Consider the following 16,314-nt stretch of genomic DNA (forward strand, 5'->3'; position numbering starts at 1 on the left):
TGGGCGCCCCCTAGTGGTCATTGTCTTAATGCATACTTCCATCCTCTGAGCCAATTCCCCTCACTAGCCTGGTCCTACATTTAAGCCAATTCACAACTTCACTGAGGTTGAGGGAAAATTAGCAGGAAGACTGCCCTTAAGGGCTTCTACCAATAACTGGAACAGCTAGAATTGATCCAGTGGAGAAATAACCTATAATACCACTGACAAAAGATTTAAAATCTGTTTCCACTTCCAGAAGATGTGTGCTTTTTTCCATTAAATAGGATTATTTCTTTTGAAAGGCAGGGAATCTTCTTTGGGGAAAGACCATAAAGGGACTATCCAGCCAGGTGACCTCCTTTTCAGAAGAGAGATGACCACCATCCCCTTGGAGCCACCAATCCACCATGTTTTTCGTTGTCAGCTGTGGCCCTTGGAGGTAGAGTCAGCAGCCAGACGTTTCACCTCAGGGGTGCCCTAGCAGTGAGGACCGGCTGTTAACATCTTTTATGAAATGCTGGTGGAGGTGAGAGCTCGTGGTGTGTTTGTGTCTATCTGGAAATACACTGAAAACTCTTGGTTGGGCCCCTGGGCAGAAGATTGATCAATATCCCAAAGCTGTGATTGTTTACTTCTCTCTTCCATGCCTGCACCATAAAGCCTGGAACGGTGACTACTGGCCCACAGCCACCCAGGAGCAGCTGTATCGCACAGCTCAGGGCAGTAAGATACAGGCAGAAGTCCACAGGTAGTATTAACCTTACTAGGAGAAAGTGCTTCGTTCTTCACCTCTGTACCCTTTATCCTTTTCCTTTTTCCCCCTTCTCTTCCTTCCCTGACCTCCTGTTCTCTAGTAACTGAGACCCAAGTCTTGAAGCCACCTTCTTCCTAGGAGGAGACTAGCATGAGAGTGAAAACCAACACGGGAGGCTTGGCAGAGCAGAAATCAGAAAGGTGCTAATTAATGAAATCCGCAAGTTAGGACACCACACCTTGGTATGTCAGTGACGGAAACTGACTTGGAGTGTCTATAAACCTCGGTCACAAAATCTCATGGTCGCTAGAAATATGAAATGAAAGTTCTCTGATGGGATCTTTCAGTGAATTTTTGAGTAACTGTTGTTGAAAAATCCCGTCTTCTTTAGAGAGAGAGAGAGAGAGAGATTCCTTCAGGGCAGGGGGTGGTTTTTTGCTAACTCTTCTTCACCTTCCACCCCTCCACAACATCTAAAAGTAGATCCTTAAATACATCTTGGCCCACTGTGGCAGAAATGTCTGCAGCGAATGCCAGTTATCAAGGGGTTATCATTTTTACGAATTTATTTGAGTTAAAAACTCCTGAAATCTTTCTTGTCATTTCCTGGCCCTTGAGGAATTTCAGAAGGGACCCAATAATTAATAGCAACGTAGAGACATTTCTTTTTAAACTGACACTCAGAAGTGTCATTGCTCAAGTCATGCCACCTGTCCAGCCCGGGCACACGAAACAAATGGTCATTAGTGTCGCAATCTTGGCGTCTTGGCATCTGGTATGCATCAAGCGATTTAGATGTACTTTTCCTGATCCTCACAACCTGGATGTAGGTTATTCTCGCTCTTAAACAGATTTAAAAAAGAGAGTTTCTCAGGTAAATTAGTATCTCTAATGACACACAGTGCATTAAGTTTTGAAAGGGGTTCCTGGTGTCAGAGCCTTAGTTTTCCCCTGTCTCCACACTACGTAAAGGCAACTCTTAACATTACCTGCATGCTTAAAACCTTTTCCTATTCCTCCCTGCCCACTCCCACCTCTTCCAAACCTCTCAATCATCCCATTCACAGGATTACCCAAAGTCAAAAGTTTCCTCTGGGGTTGCCACTCTCTAAGACAGTGATGGAGTCTGAATGACCCCCTTTATGGTGTGAATTCTTAAGTGTTCTTCTTTGTTTTCAGCCACTCTGTCTATTCTGGAGATTCTGTTACAGAGGAAGTCGGTGAAGTTTCTGTTTATCCTTATAGTTGTTGATCTCTATAGTCCCAACACTGGTGAGAAGAACTTCGAAGCATATGTGAGTAAATACGATATTTTCTATTAACTAGAAGTTCTGCAGCTTGTTATTGTTACTTGTTATTGTTACTGTTACCAACCAGTATTGTACCAGTATTTGGTTTTCCGAGCCTGCTCCTGAAGGGCAACAGGCAGCGGGTGTGTTACCAGTGGGGGATGAAGATCTTGAGGAAAAAGATTGAGTCTATTCAAGCGTTTTCCACCTCCTCCCTCCTCAGGGTCTGCATTCTTGCCGCCTTGCTCCATGGAGCAGAAGTGCGGCCTCATGGTGCCCTCTTGTGGTCATGTGTTTAGTTGCAAGATGGTGGGGGAGTTCTTTGCAACTATGAATAAAGAAAAAGAGAAGGAAAAAAGGTCCTGCATATGTTTTTAGTCAGCAACAAGTTTTGAGATGTGACAGTCCTGTCAAAACAAAAAAATCCAACAAACTTCAAAGGAAGCACAACAGAAGATATGTAGACACATTTTGGAGCCTCGTGACACAGCCCCGCTGGAAAATGTGCCAAAACCATTTGAAGGACAAACAAGAAGATCCGAAAGGGAAGTAGGGTCCCTCACACTCAGGTGTGTGGTAGTTCGGACAGAGACCTGGGAGCCAACCAGCTGAGATGCGGAGGGAGAGCAGTAATGCCAAGGCCAAACAGACCTTCACTTTTCCTGTTTTCTTCTGTAGGAAGATGAATTTACTGCCCATTTTTAAAGAAAGTGTGAAGATCTTTTTCTGTATATGAAAGGCAGTTCCCAAATAAAAATTATGCTCTTTAAAAAAAAAAAAAAAGAATGTAGGAAGTTCTGTACCCAGCGCAGGAGTCTGCTTGTCCCTTTCCCTCTACCCTCCCCCACTCTTTTTTTTTTTTAAAGATTTTTAAAAAATTTATTTATTTGACAGAGATCACAAGTAGGCAGAGAGACAGGCAGAGAGAGAGGAGGGGAAGCAGGCTCCCTGCTGAGCAGAGAGTCCGATGTGGGGCTCGATCCCAGGACCCTGGGATCATGACTTGAGCTGAAGGCAGAGGCTTTAACCCACGGAGCCACCCAGGTGCCCCTTTCCCCATTCTCTCTTAAACAAACAAACAAACAAACAAATAAATAAAATCTTAAGAATGCCAGAAGTTCTGCAGTTCCTTCACATACTGTCCATCCAGGCATGAACAAGACAGTGTCCCTGACTCCACAGAGCTGACATTTTAGTGGGAGGCGAAGGAAGACATAAACAAACAAGGAAACAAGAAAACTTTAAGAAGTGAGTGTCCCCCGGAGAAAAGAAAAACAGGAGGATGAGATGGAGACAGACATGGAGGAGAAATGGGAAGAGGGAGAGGGAGAGAGCCCTGGAGGTAAGAAGTGGTTACATTCTGGATACATCGTGGAGGTGAACCTGATCTGTTGACAGATCGGGTGTGGGCCGTAATGGAGAAAGGAGCCAGGGTGACGTCAAGGGTCTGGAGATGGGGAACCTGCCGAGGGGGCCACCTTCTGGTGGTCAGGTCTTGCAGACGATGAGCTGGCAGCGCCCCCCACCCTGATACCCGATCAGTGGGCGCCTAGATGTGGGCTACCCAGGGCTGACGGGGGAGGGGGAGCTTCCCGCTCACTTGATGGACCTGCTGACTTGCCACACGTGTGCACTGGGCGGGCGTGTGCTCTGGGCGGGAGGAGCCAAGGGGGCAGCGTCCCAGAGGAGACGGAAACTCCCAGGGGCCACTGGGCTCTGAAGGCAGCCCAGTCAAGAGGAAGGAGGGGGCCTGCCACCCAGCTTGGATGGGGGGGGCCTTGAACCTGGGCACCTCTTGGTCAGGGGGCCAGGGAAACCCTGGAAACGACTGGGTTTTAAACCCAAGGAGAGGTAGAAAGCCCTAGGAATCCTGGAGAAGATCTGCCTGTGATGAGGTTAAGCTGTTTTCTCCTAAGCGCAAAGGAGTCATAGGAATCTGGTCATGATTTCCATTCAGAAAGTTAAAAAAGAAAAAGAATTGACACACGGGGTCACAAACCTGTGCCATTCTTAAGCTTTCCGACTCTGTCGAGCTCTGAGAGAGGAGTCCCCCTCCTGCTTCACCAGAGTCCTGGCCCTGCTGGGAGTCCTGGGGGACAGCACATATGGCAGTTAGCCCCCCCAAGGGGCATGTGTTCATCCACCGACAGCCGACAGCCATGCATAGCTGCTCCCAGGGGCCTCTGGCCCCGCCTGTGTGTGTGGCCGAGCACTCAGGGGGATGCAGGAGCTGGCGGAGGAGGCTGGGGGTGCCCTGAAGTGGTGGGACTGGTGGGGGTGGGGAGGCACGGTGACATCTCCCACAGCTGTGCTTCCCAGCTGCTGCTCCAGCGCAACCTTGTCCCCGGGAGCTCCCTCGGGTGCTGGCGACTATAGTCAATGTCCTTTCGGGGTGCAACCTCACATCTTCCTTCCTGGAGCTCGTCACTGTCCCTCTGAGCCCAGGACCTCCCTCCTACAGCTCAGCTCATGTTTGATGGTGGCATTCCCTCCCCACTGCACCCCAGTCTTCTTTTCTGGGGATCAGTAGCCGCAGTTTCTTAAATGCTCCTCACATTCTGCCCAAAGGCAGGAGAGCTCTTAGCATTTCTTTGCTTTTTGGTTTTGCTAGTACAGAGAGACCTTCGATGAATAATCATGCATATGTTCCATTTCACAAGTGGGCAACTATATTTGTTAGATAAAATCCTAGAGGTAGGAATCCTAGAGGTAGGAATCTGGCTCCAAATGTATGTGCTGTTTGCTTCTGAAATAATCTAAACTATTTCCTTTTCTTCCTCCAACCCTCCCTCTCCCCCCACCTTTGTCTCCCTCTCTCTCCCTCTCTCTCTTGCCTCTCCCCTTTCCTCTCTTTTCCTCCCGTCCTCCTTCCTGGAAGTGGGAGCTGGGATCTTGTGCTGGAACGTTTGGGGAAGGTACGTAAGGAGTATGGGGAATATTTAAGGTTTGGGTTCTTTGTCAAATCGGGATCGAAACTGGCCGATTTCTGTCCGCTCTTGGAGAAGACAAGGTGAGGATCCCGAATTCTAACTTGAAGATCCTGTAGGATCCTGAAATCTTTTTTTCCAAGTTTCTACCAGGAAACATCATTCGCCCATGTTCTTTCTCCTGATGGCCAAACACGCATTCACACCACCCGGCGTGGGCTCTCCGTCTCTGAGTGACACATCCTAGGATATCATCATAAAACAAAAATAGCATATCTACATCCTCAGAGAAATAAAAAATAGAACTACCACATGACCCAGCAATTCCACCCCTGGGTACTGATCCAAAGGGAAGGAAAAGAAGAACTCGTGTTGGATTTCCCTGCCTGGCAAAAAAAAAAAAAGACACCTTCACAGAAGCAAAGCCTTGCTCTGGAATGTGAGACTCTGCTGTGACAGAAAACAAAAGCTCAGTGGAAAGCACCCCATGGGTTGAGAACAAGTCCCTTCAGGGCACCGAGCTTTGAGTCTGAAGAAAACCTAGACAGAAGCCAGCTTCCTGCCCCAGCTTGGCAGGAGGGATCCTTGGAAGCTCCCTGGCTCGCTGGCTCTGGGGAGGGAGCAGGTAGCGTGGGAGGCGGGACCCTGCGGGGAAGCAAGTCTCCACTTCCGCCTGTTTCAAACTGGCAGTGCCTGCTCTCTGCTCTGCTCTCCTCAAAGGGCCTGCGGGGGTGGTTTGCCGTGTAGCTAACGAAGGCGCCTCTGTGCAGACCCTCTCAAAGAACACACCGGAGGCAGGAGCATTTCCTCTTGGAAGCCACCATCACGTCACCGTCACCGCTCACTGGCTACCTCCTGGTTCCCCCTGGGTGCCCCCCCTCCCCAGGGGAGCCAGCAGCCAAATCAGCTGTCCTCTCCAAGTCTCTTTTCCCCAGTCTGCAAATGGGCACAATGGTAATTTTGCTTTTTGTCCTCATTGGAAAGATGAAATGTGTGTTATTGGGACAGTTTAGCCTGCCCTAAGATCCGGTGGCCTTTGGGATTCCAACCTGGCAGTTTGTTGTTGCTGTTCATTTATTTCGACAGCTCAGCCTGATAAATGGGCTGTGTCAGAGGACAAGCAGACAAAACACACTTTTAGAGAATCCTAGGGAGGCTGTTGGGTGCGTGTCCCTGAGACTCAGCTCCAACCCTGTTACTAACCTGTTTGGTCACTGAGTGCAGGTCCCAACTCCCCCTGGGTCTCGGTTTCCCAGCTGTATGCTGTGGGGTTCGATAGAGCAGAGGTGTTTTTTGTTTGTTTGTTTTTTAAATCTATTTATTTATTTGACAGAGAGATCACAAGTAGGCAGAGAGGCAGGTGGAGAGAGAGGAGGAAGCAGGCTCCCTGCTGAGCAGAAAGCCCGATGCAGGGCTTGATCCCAGGACCCTGAGACCATGACCTGAGCCGAAGGCAGAGGCTTTAACCCACTGAGCCACCCGGGTGACCCTAGAGCAGAGGTTTTTACCAAGGCTTGTGTGAGACCCAATTAGAGAGATTTGAATATATGTGCCCAGTCCCTAGCTCGGGGTTCGGAGGCTCTGGTCAGGGAGTCTGGAGTCTGAGTTATAAATGAGGGGTCCCAGGCATTCTGATGGACCAAATAGCCAGAGTAGACCAGGTGTCTCTGGGGTGCCGCTGCCTTTCCTATACAGCAGTTGAGGGAACTCTTAGAAATGAACCATGCTCAGGCTCTGGAAGCTTGAGCTTGGTGATGTGACCACCTCCCTGTGCTTGGGGTGCCCACCACATGGGGATGGGGAAGGGTTGTTATTTCTGTTTCCCAGGTTGGGGGAGGGAAGAGAAGAGGAAAGGTAGGCACACCTGGCCTGTCTGGGATCTGAGTCCTTGACCTCTAGGGAGTTACCAGACCCAAAATCTGGGTGGGAGGGGCGGCCTGCAGTTTCCCCGTGCCTCTATCTGGCCTGAGCAGGCAGCAGAAGGGAAAGCTTCCGTCCCCCCACCCCCCACCCCATGACAGTCCCTAAAGAGGGGAGGAACCAAAGAGACCCTGGAAAGTTGATTGAATCTTTAGTAGTTCATTTCTTTCTAATGACTTCATTAAACAAGCAAAAAACCCTCGGCTTCTTCCATGGGAAATGAAACTGAAGAGTATCCTTCTTAATATGGAAATCGTTTCCTGAATATGCAACATGATTTTGCATTTATCTACCTTAAAAGTTTGTTTGTTTGTTTAGTTCAGTTGGGGGAGGGGCAGAGGGAGACACCCTGAAGCAGACAGACTCCCCACCGAGCTGAGTCTGACCCCCCCCCCCACCTGAGCCGAAACCAAGAGCCGGATGCTTCATTGAGCCATTCAGGTGCCCCTGTATTTATCTGCCCCAAAATTATTTTTAAAAATCTCTAAACATCTATCTCCCTTTCCTGTGCCTTAGAGTCATACAGACCTAGACTAGGTCCTCCGGTTGCCATTAACTAGCCGACTGACCCTGGACAGATTATTTTTACCTCTCTGTGTCTTAGTTCTCATTTTAAAATTAAGAAAAATAAAACCTACCTCTGAGGGCTGCTGCAGCAGATTGTGATTTCCAAAGATCGTGGCAGTGTGACCCCCACCCCCTAACACACACACTCTTCATCTCATGTGAGCTCCACAGTCCTTCCAGCAAGAGGTGGGGCCCACAACAGGTCTCCTTGAATCCGGCCAGGGCTGCGGTATGGCAGGAGGGGGTCCTCTGGCACTTCTGAAACGAGATATAAAAACACCTCCTTCTTTTGGAATGGAGCCACCATGTTGTGAGGAAGCCCAACCCAGCATAAGCAAAGGGCCAGATGAGGTGTCACATGTAGGTCATCTCAGTGATATCCCCATGTCCACGGGCAGCTTCATCCACCAGACCTGTGAATACAGGTGCCTCCAGGTGGTCCCCGTGCCCAGCCCTCCATCACTCCAAGCATCGGCTCTGCACACCGGAATAGAAACCCTGCCCGACATGAATGACTGACTCACAGAACATATGAACCTAACAGCACGGTTGGTTTTCTTTTGCCATTCATTTCGGGTGGCGATGTCCTCCATAGCCGTAATAGCAGGAATGGTTGCTGTAAGACTTAAATAAGATATGGTATGTAATGTGCTTAATTGTTCCATCACCATCGTAGGGAGAAATTCTGACATAGACGAGCACGTAAAGGTGTAATTGGTATGTAAGGGGAGTTTGTAAAATCCTGCTCTCCATTAGAGAAGATACCTCCTTACCAATACTCAGGAAATAGTTATAAAAATAGTTATAAAAAATGTCATCAAATAAGTCTCAGCACATCTAAAATTACTGCTATCATAGCTCACCTGCCATTCAACACATACTGAGAGCTGTTGTGGCCCAGGGACCAAGACACAGCAGGGAACCAAGGGGAGCAGAGTCTTGCCATCTTTCTTCCAGAGGGAGAGATGGACAATAAGCACCAACTGTGGCAAATACCTACTATGTCATGTGGTGATAACTTTTTTATGGAGGCAAAAACAGAGCAGGACAGAGCAGACAGGAAGTGCTGGGGGAGGCTGTCCATTATATATGGGGTGATCTGGACAGGCCTCTCAGAGGGAACTTTGGAGAAGATGTAGGTAGGAAGTGAAGGAGCATGTTGTGCAGATGTCTGTGGGAAAAGTAACCTGGGAGGAGGGCGGCACAGCCAGTGCAAAGGCCCTGAGGTAGGAGTGGCTGGATGTGGGAGAGCGAGGAGGCCAGTGTGGTGGGAGTGGAGGCAGAGAGTACGCTATCCACCAGGCAGTTACATTGGCAATTAATAATGTCAAACCATGGAAATGCCCTCAGGTGTTTAGAAATGTCAAACTATTTCTCGAGTAACTTAAGGGTCAACAAATAATTCATAATGGAAGTTTAAGGTGCTTAGTGTAATATGTGGCTTGATCCATAGCAAAACAGCACAGACACTGAGGGCCGAGTGGGTGGCTGAGGGTGGAGGCTAAAAGACCCCCCAGGAGCCATGTAAGAGACCAGCTCCAGGCCCCTGAGGCCAGAGGAGGCCCGCCAAACCCAGGACGCCCAGTTCAATTTGAATTCCAGATACACAGTAAGTGACTTTTTAGTTTTACTTATTTATTTAAAAAAGATTTCATTTACCCATTTGTGAGACAGCACAAGCAGGGAGCACAGACTCCCCTCTGAGCAGGGAGCCCGCGCAGGATTCCATCCCAGGACCCTGAAATCACAGCCTGAGCCAAAGGCACATGCGCAACCCACTGAGCCACCCAGGCATCCCAGTAAGGAACTTTTTAGACTATGTATGTCCCATGAACTCTTAGAGGCCAAAGGTAGGCCGCCCCCAAATGTGCGGCTTTGGCAGGCTGAGGATGAAGCTGGCGTCCTTCCTGTCAGCATGAACAGCACAGGTCACCTCAACCTTGGGCACGGCTGACCAGCCCAGCAGCACGTAGGCGCAGGCTCCAGGGAGAGGGACGCTCTCTTATCTTTCAAAGGGACCTGCGGGACACGTGGTTAACCAGCACCGCCCTGGAGACAGAATCACCAGGTGTACCTAATGAAGAAAGGCAGGTTTTCAGAATCCAAGTCTCTGGGGCAGAGAAGAGCATGAAGGGGGTGGGGGAGGGGTGGGTGTGCAGAGGAGCCCCGCCCGCATCCAAACCTACCCATCCACAGCCTCCGCCTCCTCAGGAGACCCCGCCCCAAATTTAACCCTTCAAAATCCTCACTGGCAAGTCATGGGGGGGGGGGGTGTTGGGGCCTTTTTGAGCATCAGGTCCCCATTGTCCTGGGTGACACTACACCAATAAGAAGGCTATATCTCCTTATGGCAAAAGCTCGGGGTTCGTTTTTACTGACCTGGTGGGGGACAAACTCTTCTTTGTTTTGGTTCCAATTATTTCACACAGAAGTTTCTTCGGAGACAACCTGGGCAAGGAGGACACTCTGCCCCTCCTCGTCCCCCTGAAAGCAGGAAATACATCGCCCACGTGAGGTACCCTCCCTGCCCCAGGTGGTGAAGAGACTTCCCATCAACAGAGATGGGAGATTTGGAGCCCCGAAGGCTATAGAAACAACTCCCGTTTCTTTCTATTACTTTACAACCCCAGCCTAAGTTCTGTTTAGAATTCCTTATGAACGGAAGCTCCCAAAGTTAAGCTTTCCCTGTTGTATCCATTCCTCACGGATGTATTGTCTTTTTGTCTGAAATGTATAAAGACGGCCTGCCTTGGTCATTTCTTTGGCTCTCAATCTCATTTTCAGGCTTTCAGGCATAGGGGCTGAAACGGTGTTTTTTTCCCCCCTCATGTCAATTTAATTCGTAGCCCAGTTGGAAGACCTTGACGGGTAGAGGAAGAATTTCTCCCTCTCTATGCAATATTTGTGATTATACTTATGCTAAAAAAAAAATCGTTTTGTATATGAAATTCAAATTGAGCCCCCGTGTGTGTGTGTGTGTGTGTGTGTGTGTGTGTGTGTGTGTGTGATTTCAATCTGGTCATCCTAGCAGGACACTGCAGGGGTGGTGTGAGGGAAGGTAGAGCAGAGTCACATCGGTCTCCAGCCAGCCTGTAAGGTCTGAGGAGAGTGGGATGTTTTCTGGGCCTTCCCTCTGCTTCCCCGCAGCCCTGCCCCGTTTCATAGCTCTCAAGGAGGTGCACCTGGGCAGCAGAGGGCACTCACCTTCCCAGCAGTCTGAGGGGCTGGCTTTGCCAACATGCTCCACGCCAGGACTGCAAACCACCGTCCACCCAGCCAGCCTGGGTCAGCTTGTAGCTGCTCCCACCGGGAGCACCTAGAGCCCAGGCTGTGGGGACGGAAGGCTCAGGATGTCGTCCCTGGGGTGTGGTGGAGTGCGGAGGACCCTGGATCTGGAACTAGCTGCAGCCGGGGCTGAAATCCCACCTTGCGTTTTGGAAAACAAGCGAAAGACCACACAGCCTGGAATCTTTGAGTGGAAAAACCAAGTGCACCTAGCCTGACGTCAGATAAAGCACATAGTTTCCGACTATGGTTTTGTCTGTGCAGTGGGGAAAACTGTACCCATCTCATGGATTCATCCTGAGAAGAAAGTGAAAAGCTGTGTGTGGGAAGTGAGAATATGCTTGGGGACCAATACATGGCATCTTTTTGGGGTCCATGGGGCTCTCTGGGTGGGGGGTGGTGTCTGGAAGCTGCGTTACACTTCACATAGGCTAGAAGATGTCATTCTTAAAGAGTGGGAGTGGGGTGAGTTGCTCATGAGGATTTCGGGAGCCCCCAACTTTGTTTCTGGCACCCTTGTTAGTACTGAAAACCTTTCTGAGTCTCTGTTTTCTCATGTGAAGTAAAAAATACTTCCTCACAAGAGCCAGATAAGAATGAACCTGAGGCTTGCGTTTGGTACATCCTCACTCAGAGCGGGTACCCAGAGGCTGTTAGGGTCAGCATCATGTGTCTCTGTGTCTCCGGTGCCCTGGGGAGTCCTTCGAACTTCAGAAGTGCAGAGACATAGCCCATGGAAGCAAGCACGGGAAGGGCCTTTTTCCTCTAGAACCTTCTTTCCGGGGCAAGAAGTCCACAGGAGGGAGCTCGGGGAACTCTGATCAGGGAAACCAGCTGCAGAGTGTTCTAGAGAGTTCCAGAGGGAACTGGTGGGTAATTGCTGTTGTGACTACCAGTTGTCTTCTCAAGTCTTTTCCAATTTAACTACCGGGGATTCAAAATTTTTCTTAGACACTTGAACAAGCCTTTAGCCTTTCCCCACTTTTCCTGCAAACGCCTTCCCCTTGCTTTTCCCCCCTTTCTGTGCTGGTGTTGATTCTACCAGGTTCTAAATCATGAATAAGTAAACCCAGGAGTTCCCCAAACTGTCTGGGGCTCAGATTCACCTGGAAGGATGTGTCTCAAAAAATGCCGACTGTTGGGCCATCTGAAGGTGAAGGGAGTGTGTCGTTCATCAAGCGGAAGAGGATGGGGCATAATTCTGATGGGAAACCAAGTCTGTGAACCACTGGTCCAGTTCTACTTGGCTGTTTATAATTTCTTCCTTTGCTTAAAATAGAATAATTCACCGTTAAGATCACAGACCATCTGTTTCCAATGTGAGGCTCTGTGGTCTTAGGACCATCAGCTTCACCTGGTACCTTGTTGGAAATGCCAACACTCAGGTCCCACTGCCGACCTACTGATTCCCAACTCTGTGGCTGGCATCCCACGCTGGTGTCCTAACAAAACCTTCAGATGATTCTGATGCTCCCTGAAGTCTGAGAACCGCTGCGACCACCTGAATATTTGGTTCTTTAAATTGAGGTTTTAATTCACCTGGGGTTGGATTTGTGGTGTGGTTCGAAACCGTACACTTCCCCGCAGTCGTTAGGAATCAATCTCCTGTCATTAAATGTTTCTTCTGTTTGTGAACACCCATTATAGCTGATGCTCCCTCCTGGTCGCGGAAATGTTCAAAATCTAGGGGGCAGGGCGCCTGGGTGGCTCAGTGGGTTAAGCCTCTGCCTTCCGCTCAGGTCATGATCTCAGGGTCCTGGGATCAAGCCCCACATTGGGCTCTCTGCTCAGCGGGGAGCCTGCTTCCCCCTACTTGTGATCTCTGTCAAAAAAAAAAAAATAAATAAAATAAAAAATCTAGGGGGCATTTAAGACCCTTATGCCAAAATACACACCCTGAGCGCCAACGGAAACCGGCAAAATATGGGGGGATAAAGATGGGAGGGATGGTGCCTAAAGTAGAAAGAAATTGCATCTCCTCCCCTGCCGTCTTCCCATCATCAAAGAGCTCATGTCAACTATCTGGAGTGTCTCCTCTTGTTTATACAGATAGGTTAAAAGCACCACACACTGGGCCCGGCACAGAACTCTACCGTTGTTCTCAGCAGTATACACACCATGCCTCCAGGCCAGCGGACCTGGATTATCCTTGTTCTAATAGTGTACAGTATCCCCTCATGCTGAACCCATCGTTTGATCACCTCTTGTGTGTCGCTTTAGGGCCACTTGCGATGATCGAGAGGTGGTTTGGACAGGTTGGGACGATGGGGAGGGGGAAGGGGGATGAGCTGTGCAGAGCAGGGTAAGACATTTCGGGATTTTTCCACTTCAGCAGGGGAGAACACTTGTATCAAGAAAGTGGGGAGATACTGGTTTTTCTTTGGGAAACGCCTACAGATTTAAAACAGCGTTGTTCAGAGAATGAACTCGATGGGTTTCTCCAGTGGTAGGATTTCCAGCAGTGCTGGTGCCCCTCCCCTCTGCACCCTGATACCCACATGGTCTGGGCGCCCAGGCAAACATCCTACAGCTGCCTTAGGCTTGGCAGGTCCCACCCCCAAGTTCTGCCCCAAACCTTACTTTCTCTTCCTCCTCCTCCCCACCCAGTCTTGGGTGGATTTCCTGGGAAATCACCTCCCCATATTTCCATACATTTGCACCAGAGTCATCAAAGGGAATTGCATAAGAAATGTTGGCAGCCCACTGGGGCTTTGAGCGCTTTAGATCCGGTCTTCTTGGCAACCGAGAGGCCCTTTCTTGCTCAGCATAAACAAACCCCAGCACTCCCCCCACATCCCCTTCCCCTCAAGGTTCAAGTTTGCTTTGAAATCCGTAGCAAAGGATTCGAGGTGTGGCCTCATCTTGGCAAAAGCCTTAATTCCCATTATCTTAAGAGACTGTACCTATTACCCTCTCCCTCCCACATGTAATTTAATAAAAGTCATGTGTGAGAGGGGATTATCCTTCATTCATCTGGAGTAAAAGGTCATCTCGAAGTCCCAAAGGCCACTTCCCGGTGTGCCTGGGGAGCAGGCCCTGGGGAAGGGGGTGGCATGAATGCTGGTATTGCAGTTTGAATAATGACCACCAGAGGGCGCACTAATACTTGGGAACTGCTTGGTTCCACCTCCATTCTAGAAAAAGGCCTGTTAGTAATAGAGAACCAACCTTGTGTGATGTAGGAGTTCTCATCTCCTCTCCACACGTGGAATGGCTAATGAGATAAAGTGAGAGGCTTCTTGCTGGGAATTGGAGAATTCAAGGAGAAGCGTGTCCAGTAATGCAAATATTAAATTCTGCCAGTAATTAATACCATTGTTATCCCACGAGTGTAGACCAGCTTGGCTGGAATCATTGGCATTTACAGCTCCGAGTGGACACTGCATACAAATGTATTTCCCGCCTTAATGAGGAAGTCAGAACCTGCCTCGGAGGCGCTGTTCATGGTGAAAAACTGATCTTTGAGCAAGGTGGTAAACGAGAGACATTCATGTTTGGGCCCCTGGAACCTGTGTGAAAATTAGTTTCAGCGGTCTGCTACAGCCATCGAGAGACCCGTGCCGTACCTGGTCCAGGGACCATTACAGGTTTAAAAGCCCAGGGAACAGCGGAAGGTGGCAGAAACATTGCCTGACGGAGCTGGATTTCCTCTAGAAAGACTCTTGTCCACCTGCCCTATCCTGGATGCTTGCTGTGGTATGGACGCTGGGCTTCATAATACCTTCATGGGTATCATCTCGCTCACCTTCATGATAGTTTGGGGAGGTGGGAGCCTTTACCTCACCCACTGAAAAAATAAGGAACTTGCTCAGCATAGTTCAGTGTTTACCCCAGTTCCGACAGGGACGGAGGTGGGATCTGAACCCACGTTGGTATAACATTCATTCCATACATTTGTTCATCAGACATAGATTTGGGGCCCTTTGTTCAAGGCGGTGTGCTAGGTGATTGGGATACAGCAAGGAAGAAGGAAGAGGAGATCCCTGCCCTGACAGAACTTGTGCTCTAGTAAGGGGTGGCTGACTCTAAATGAACCAATAAAAACCAAGATACTTTTGAGGGATACTGGTCAGAAAATAAACGGAGATTTTACGGTGATGGAAGTACCGGACAGACAGAGTGCCTGGGGAAGGCTTCCTGGATAAGGAGCCCAGGAGTGAGTGAGGAGACATCTCCATCCGTGGCAAAATCTGGGGAGGAACATTCTGGAAAGAGGGCTCAGCCAACGCAGCAGCTTTGACAGAGGACAGGGTAAGAGGAGGCCCGCGAGGCTGGAGCTCAGGGAGAGAGGATGAGAGACACAAGGGACAGGGGAGGTGATGGGGCTGGGCCTGTGTGTCCTACGCCCCTCACCGTCACACCACAGCTCCCCTCAGCCGTCTCCACACGAGAGTCCAGCTCCCAGACATATGTGTCGCTGTCAGAGGCAAGATGAGCCTGTGGCTGGATTCCAGCTCATTTCACCTTTTTTTTTTTTTAAACACTTAATTCATCCTTACTGGCCTCCCTGATTCCCAAAGGAAGACCCAGCTGCCAATTCCCTCTTTATTTTAATATCTCTCCGGGTCCCTCCATCTGCTTTGGATCAGGGTAGAAACTGTCATCGTCACGCCTGCCAAATGAAGCCCTACATCTCTGTTAACCTAACTGGCAGCCAGACACCAAGCCTTCTGATCAAGGGCAAGCCTGGCCTTTGGGACGACCAGAGGGTGCAGGAAAAGCCATCCCAGCTGAGTTTTAAGGAAAGCTCTAGGGCGATGCTTATGTCAGGATGGTCCCTGGGGTTCGTCCCCCAGTGTAGGAAAATGAAAACAAGTTAGCTGTCCATCCCCAGAAGCTGGTTAACTAAAATTTGATCTCTTCATATCATGGAGTATCAGGCAGCCATTAGAATAAGGACCTGGAGCCATGGTCATGACCTCACATGAGGGAGGTTGGAGGGGGACCACTGTGGATGAAGAGGGAAAAGCAGACTGGGAAACAGACCGTGGTCTGGCTGTGCATCGGAAGAGGTTATACAGAGCTCCATGCTTGTGACGGTGAGTGCCAGGAGCAAGTTTTGGAGAGTTCACAGCAAAATATTAACTGTTGTCTGGATGGTGGGATTTGGGTGATTGTCTATTTTCACTCTCTAGCTTAAACCCCTGCAGGGGTGCCCATTGTCCTAAGGATGAAGTTTCCACACTTCTCACAGGACACGCTCACTCAGGAGGCCAAGTGCTGTCTGACTTGTCCCCACCTTGGCAACCCGATCTACTAGCTCTTTCTTTTTTCTTTTTTTTTAAAAGATTTTATTTATTTATTTGAGAGAGAGACAGTGAGAGAGAGCATGAGCGAGGAGAAGGTCAGAGGGAGAAGCAGACTCCCCATGCAGCTGGGAGCCCGATGCGGGACTCAATCCTGGGACTCCGGGATCATGACCTGAGCCGAAGGCAGTCGTCCAACCAACTGAGCCACCCAGGCGTCCACTACTAGCTCTTTCTTAGAGCCCGTGGGCTGTCTCTCCTTTTCTCCAACAATTCTTGTCCCTTCTCTTGAGGCCTTGGCTCAGGCTTTTCCCTTGTCGGGAATCTTCTTCCCCGACGACATG

This window comes from Mustela nigripes, chromosome 2, assembly GCF_022355385.1.
Source record: "Mustela nigripes isolate SB6536 chromosome 2, MUSNIG.SB6536, whole genome shotgun sequence".
Lineage (NCBI taxonomy): Eukaryota > Metazoa > Chordata > Mammalia > Carnivora > Mustelidae > Mustela > Mustela nigripes.